Source organism: Pipistrellus kuhlii, unplaced genomic scaffold (genome assembly GCF_014108245.1).
Source record: "Pipistrellus kuhlii isolate mPipKuh1 unplaced genomic scaffold, mPipKuh1.p scaffold_m20_p_1, whole genome shotgun sequence".
Taxonomy (NCBI): Eukaryota; Metazoa; Chordata; class Mammalia; order Chiroptera; family Vespertilionidae; genus Pipistrellus; species Pipistrellus kuhlii.
The window spans coordinates 13551602-13557877 of record NW_023425404.1 but is presented as its reverse complement, the minus strand read 5'-3'; the positions used below and the strand labels follow the sequence as shown (position 1 = coordinate 13557877).

Sequence of the window (6276 nt, the reverse complement as noted above, 5' to 3'; positions counted from 1 at the left end):
AAACACCCACATATGAAAACAGATGGAAAATGTGCCCAGGGCTCCAGCAAAGGAAACATGGAGCCTGAAGAGATGGGTATCCCATCCAGGCCAGGCCCTCCTGCTCTTCCTCCCATCTCCTCAGTGCCCGCTCTCCCCTTCTGCCACCTACTCCCCGCAGAGGCCCTGGGCAGCCAGGTCCCCTCCTCCTCCCCAGCCACAGGAAGTGAGAGTCCTCCAAATGCCTGAGACAAGGATGAATAGCAACCAATACCTGGGTTCTTTACCATCCAACCACACCTGACTCCAGGTGAGCCAACCTTAATCCGTCTTCCCACGGGAAGCGAGAAGCCAATAGGGAGAAAAGTATAGAGTACCTGAGCTTCTCTGGCAAGGCTCTCCAAGGGAAGGCTGGGATGTTGCCAGTGTGTTTTCTGGCCAAGTCCATTCCCCAAGACTTTCTGATGATCCCAGCCAGATTTGCTGGCTCCCAAGAGACTGTCAACAATACGAAATGCATGGCGTGGCTTTTGTGGGTGGCAGCAAACTCGCAGAGAACTCCATGAAGGCCTCTGGCACTCTGTGAGAGTAGATGGTGGTAGGTGCTGCCTGCCCACCTCCAAATGCCACACACCCCTCTATCACAGGTGCATCTTTGCACCTAACCATGTCATGGCCACATTCTGCTTCTGGTACTTTGTGTGTCAAATAAAGAAGATGAAGTCGTCTTCAGAAGAAGTCGTCTACTCTGGGCAGGTGTCTGAAAAATCCCCCCATCGGGTGAAGAGCTTTGGCATCTGGCTGAACTATGATTCCCACAGTGGCACCCGCTACAGGTACTGGGAGTGCGGGACCTGATCACCTGGGATGATCAGGTGCTACCGAGACATGGGGGCCTGGTGCTACCGAGACATGGGGGCCTGGCACCGTGCCCGCTCAATCAAGATCATGAAGATGGAGGAGACTGCAGCCAGCGAGTGCCACCGACCAGCAGTCAAGCAGTTCCACGACTCCAAGATTAAGTCACCACACTCTTCATCACCAGCGCGAGCCATGCTTCACTACCAAGAGGCTCAACACCTTCTTTTAGACACAGAGCCTCCCTGTCCCCTGGTCTGCCCAAGTAAACTTCTTGGAAACACCAGCGGGAGGGAGGGAGGGAGAGAGGGAGGGAGGGAGGGAGGGAGGGAGGGAGGGAGGGAGGGAGGGAGGGAGGAATGCATGGCATGGATGCACAATGGTTTGCATTCCAGGCCTCTAAAGTTCCTTCACAGTCCCTGTCTCCACTTGCAATTGCATCAAAACCAAAGTAAATATAACAAGATTAGTAAAATTGAAAGTTTCACCCGAGGCATCATGATGCAATAAACATGGCGTTTCGATTTGGTGTCAGAGAAGATGCAAAATTGCAAGGTAAGAGCCAAAGATTTGTCACAGATTTCTAACTTCGTACCTTCACCCACGTTGAGGGTATAAAATGGTCTGGCTTTTAGAGACAGGTAGATACAGTTTGTAGAGAAGGTTTATTTGGGGGAAATGATTGTACTGTGAGCTTTATCCCTTCCAAGAGGGTGGTGAGAGGTCCCAGCCCCTCATCTCAAGAGGATTCAGAAAGCTTGGTACATCTCCCTGTGATTGGCAGGGGAGAGGGGTGGGATACAGTGGGCCTGTGTTCTTAGATTAGCCTGGAAATGTAATCATCAGGAGAGATGGGCTGGCGGGAAGGAGCTTTCTGCAGCTTTGGGACTAACCTCCAAACTCCCAGCATATGTCTGGGCAGGGATGCCTGTGTGTTTCCCTTGGATCAGACGTGAGCCAATCTTGCAAGAGAAAGCAGGTGTGGTCACAGTAGGCCTTATCTGAAATGGTCCTATGAGCTGTGAGAAGAATGCTGTAATGAGAGTGACCGCCCTGGACAAGAGAGCTGAGGGGAGGCTCCTGGTGATAGGGAGCCTCCTGTAGACACAAACACACCGAAGAAAGAATATCCACCTTCCCTACTGCTGGTCAAAGAGCCGCCCTGTCCCTCTCCTCTCTTCTCTGCTGGCTCCAACTCAAAATCTGACTGGGGAGTTCGAGAAGGAGGAACTGAGAATGAAGAAATCCCTTCACCAACCACAGGCTTCCTGCCCGCAGTAGCCCCGAGTTGTCGAGTTTGGGTTATTGCATGGGCCTGGGCATCCTGATTTCTGGGTTGCCATGGTGTCTGGTGACTTAGATGACTGCAGGAATTTTTATCATCTAAGAGGGAACAGAAAAGTCATAGAACTGCTTGCATTTTCATCCAAGGGGAAGGGAAGATCTTACCTCCACAAAAACATTGAAAAGGACAATGGAAATACCATTGCTTTATGTTTCTATCTCAGGGGTCTTGATTGTTCAAAGTCCACATCACTCCTGCCACGGAATCCACTGTTCTCCAAAGCCAAGCAGGACTTCCTCCCCACCCACTGGTATAGGCGGCTGAAGAAAGCATTCAAAGGAAGCAATAAGCCATCCAGTCCTCAAGGGTAGCCTTCCAATTCCTGAACTATAGTTCAAGACCCAGGAGGCCTGGTGACTCAGCTGTTCTCAGCCTTCCCAAGAGATACCTGTTGCCAGAAGAAGGGCTGATTGGAGACCTCCTCGGTGGGTGTTAACCCTTTGCTGACTGGATCATGCAGAGGTGGGAAAGAAACCAAGCAAGGAGGTTGGATTAAGACCCTAAGGAAAGTTGGGGACACCAACCATTTATCAACTAGATGGCGGTGTTTCCTTCTTTGGCACACAATATGACCAGACCTACGCATCTTAGAGGAACAACAGAATGGAAATAGTCTTAGACTTTGACCCTAAAGAACATTTTTTAAAATATGTTTTTATTGATTTCAGAGAAGGGAGAGATATAGAAACATCAGTGATGGGAGAGAGACTCATTGATCAGCTGCCTCCTGCACGCCCTGCACTGGGGATTAAGCCCACAACCTGGGCACGTGCCCCAACCAGAAATTGAAACTTGACCTCCTATTGCTCGACACTCAGCCACCAAGCCACATCAGCCAAGCCTTAAAGATCATTTTGATTCCTGTTTGCCCAGCATTCCTGATCATCTGAATCTCCTGATATGCTGGTTACAAATGCAGCTCTCTGGGCCTCATTGCTAGAGGTGCTGGAAGATTGTATTCTTGCATCTGCCCTAGAACCCCCATGATCTGATATGTTCAGAAGACAGTAATCCAATCTGGTGTCTCCCAAACATCTCCAGTGACAAGGAAAAACTCCTGGGCCCATCCCACCTCTTCTGAGTCAGAACTTCCAAGGAAGCCGTGTCATTCAGGGAGTGTGGGGTGTACCCCTCATTCTGCAATAACAGACCCAGTTAGTGGTGGAGGTGGGACCAGAACCAAGATCTCCTAACTTCCCTGGGAGACTAGTTTGTCCTTCTACAAGCTTCTTTTTTTCTATCTCTATTAATCCTCATAATGGGGCAGGATTCAGTGCAGGCAAAGTGACCTATCCAGGATCCAACAACTCAAATTCAGTTTTAAAGCAGGTCCTCCTGCCCCCAAATGCAGGCCTCACTTCCTCTTCCCCACACCACCTCTGCTGCAGGAGGTCCACCAATTCAAAGACACCTGCAAGAAGCAAATCCATTTCCCCTCAGTTATTGAGGTGTAAAGAAAACACAAGCCTAGGTCAAACAGTACCCTTGGGCAAACGCCTGCACAGTTCTTTAGTCAGCTGATTGCTTCCCCCAGCCTTCTAGAACAATCTTAACAAGTTCTATTTATAGTTGACCCAGAGAGCACCAATTCTCTCCTCCTTCAGGCTCCTGAGGCCCTATCATTAGGCTGTCACAGCTCTGATACTCTGAATGTGGGCAGAGTGGGGATTTAAAAACTTTTTGCTGGTTACCCAAAAGCCTTGATATCATCTCGCCATCTTTCATCGGCTATGCTAAGACAAAACCACTTCCTCTCTCTCATGAATGGCTTGCATATTTAAAAGTTAATTGCCCAAACCTCAGTTCTGTCCTATTAATTGCCTCTTCAGATGACATCTTCCTCCCCTGGCCTATCGTGGGAATATGAAGGAAAGTAAGGCCAGGGAACCTCACAGTATGGGTTCCACATGGTGGCTTCTGAAGGCCACCTCCTTAGGCTCAGCCTCTGCCCACACCTTTTACCTTCCACCCTGAAGGCTTCAGTCCTTCCGGTGTGTCCAGGCCTGATTCTGTGATCAGTAGACATGCTTGAAAGCCATCCAGAAATAGAGACTGTGATGCCCCTTAACAGCCATATTTTCATCGTCTTTGCTAAGCATGGTGTCTTCCATAAATGATTCATGGGGGGACTTTAAGTGCATTTTATTTTCTAATAACCATCTCTCTTTGCCAGTCCATTAGAGATGAACTAAGATACAGGAGAGTGGTGAACCCTTATGAAAGATTACCCACCGTGTGCCCAAAATGGCCACGTTGACCTTAGCAACATTAATCCTGGGCCCAGCGTTGCTGAATATGTCACACACATCCTCGGGTCACTGAAACTATGGTTCAGTGTATTTTTCTGTCTGTATTAAAGCAACTTGTATATATAGTTTAATCATGAGAGTGAGCATGCAGATGCAATCACCACATCTGGATCCTGGAGTTAAAAGATGGCAGGAACTGTCCAAAGGTCTTCTCATCCATCCCCCCTGCATCTCCAAAGACATTGGCTCAATCATTCAAGACAGATGCATATGCAACCTCTTGATTTTTTTTTTAAGTGTTAACCCCACAAAAGAGATGTGAAACCTTTCTCTGTAATCTATTTTGGTGTTTAGCAGGTCTCATGAAGGTCCTCACACTGTGGTGATGAATTTCCTTTTTTTTTTTTTTTAATGTAGATGGAGAACAGCCCACCAAGTGAACAAGGTTGATTTGCCATGAGTAAATTATGAGATGGTGCCGGTGCTTACACTTCTATTTTCCATCAAGGCATCTGTTTGTTTAATTGATGGCCTCTGCCTTCTTTAAAGGTCACTCTGATATTTAGTAGGGTGTTGGGAGAGGCTGGGAAGTGATCAATTATGCCTGCCTTTCCTCTTTTCCATCATCACTGTGACCACACAGATGCAAATCCTTAAGTCTAGGCTCCACCCATTCTGTGCTGCTTAGGTTGCTTAGGTTTATGGAAAGTCATCAGTGATGGCTTTCAAACTTAATGATCTCTCCTGAGTTCTGATATGGCTTGAATTCTCTAAAACATTTATATGAGGAACAGTGGACTCTTTGCGTATCAGCTCAGAACCCAAAATCTTCTCCCGAAGTCAGGCTATGGGCCTCAGAGAAACCATGTGTCCCCAATCTCCTGGCCAGGGCTGATTGGACCACTGGTGAGCACCTGACTCCAGCCAAACCAATAGATGTTCTCCCCCCGGAGTATGAAATCAGACCCCTGACAGACATTTGACTCTTTCTCTCTGTCTGGGTCACTTTCGCTGGATGAGCTATGGTAAGATACTCATGTCTTCACCACTGAGAACACAGAGGAGCAGAGAAAAATCAGTCTTGGGACAGAGTGAGGTTAAAATAGTTGCCCAGAAAGAGTTGAGAGAAGAGATGGAGGGACCAGACAGCTCTCCACACTCTCCTTTTCCTCCTCTTCTGAATCTACCCATCATCACTCATGTGTTTTTGAGACACTCTTGTGTCCTCCTAAATGTGTCCCTGTTGCAATTTAGTGGCCTTGAGTGGGTGCCTGTTATTTACAGGCAAAGAACCTTAAAGCATGGGGGTTCACAAATATGTGCAGACTGTTGGAGCTGGGAGGGACCTTCAGCCCCTTTCTTTGTTCGATGCCCATCAGGGGCATTGTAGGGAAGAGAGGTTAGATGGCTCATCCCAGCCAACACTGAACTGGTGGCAGAGCCAGCACAGAACCTAGAACCTCCTGTCTGCCCTGATTGAACTCTGCCCACTGCCCCTGGCTATCTCCAAACCTGTTCTTCAACTCTAATTCCTAGGGTTTGAGAAGCTAACATGATTGGCAGGGGTGGAGGTGGGAACTGGGAAAGGTCTCAGGGTCTTGGAAGAAGTTCAAAGGAAATTTCACATTGTGAGACCAAAAAAACCTAATGTTGATAGAGGATTTGGAACTCTTCCAACAGCACCTGTGTCTGCCTGGATGATGCTGGGAAAGAGAGAAGCCAGAGTTCATTTGCATATATGCAAACAAGGCCTTCACAGCTGTCCAGATGCCACCTCTGCTCAGAGCACTCAGCTCAGCGGCCAGGGCCAGCTTTCATCTGTCTACTCAGCCTTGGAAGAAAGCG

The 6276-nt window shown here is 48.2% G+C and overlaps 1 pseudogene; it reads left to right on the top strand.

Annotated features, from left to right (window-relative positions):
* Nucleotides 1-527: 527 nt before the first annotated feature.
* On the top strand, nt 528-1118 carry LOC118715768 (annotated as a pseudogene).
* The last annotated feature ends 5158 nt before the right edge of the window (nt 1119-6276 follow it).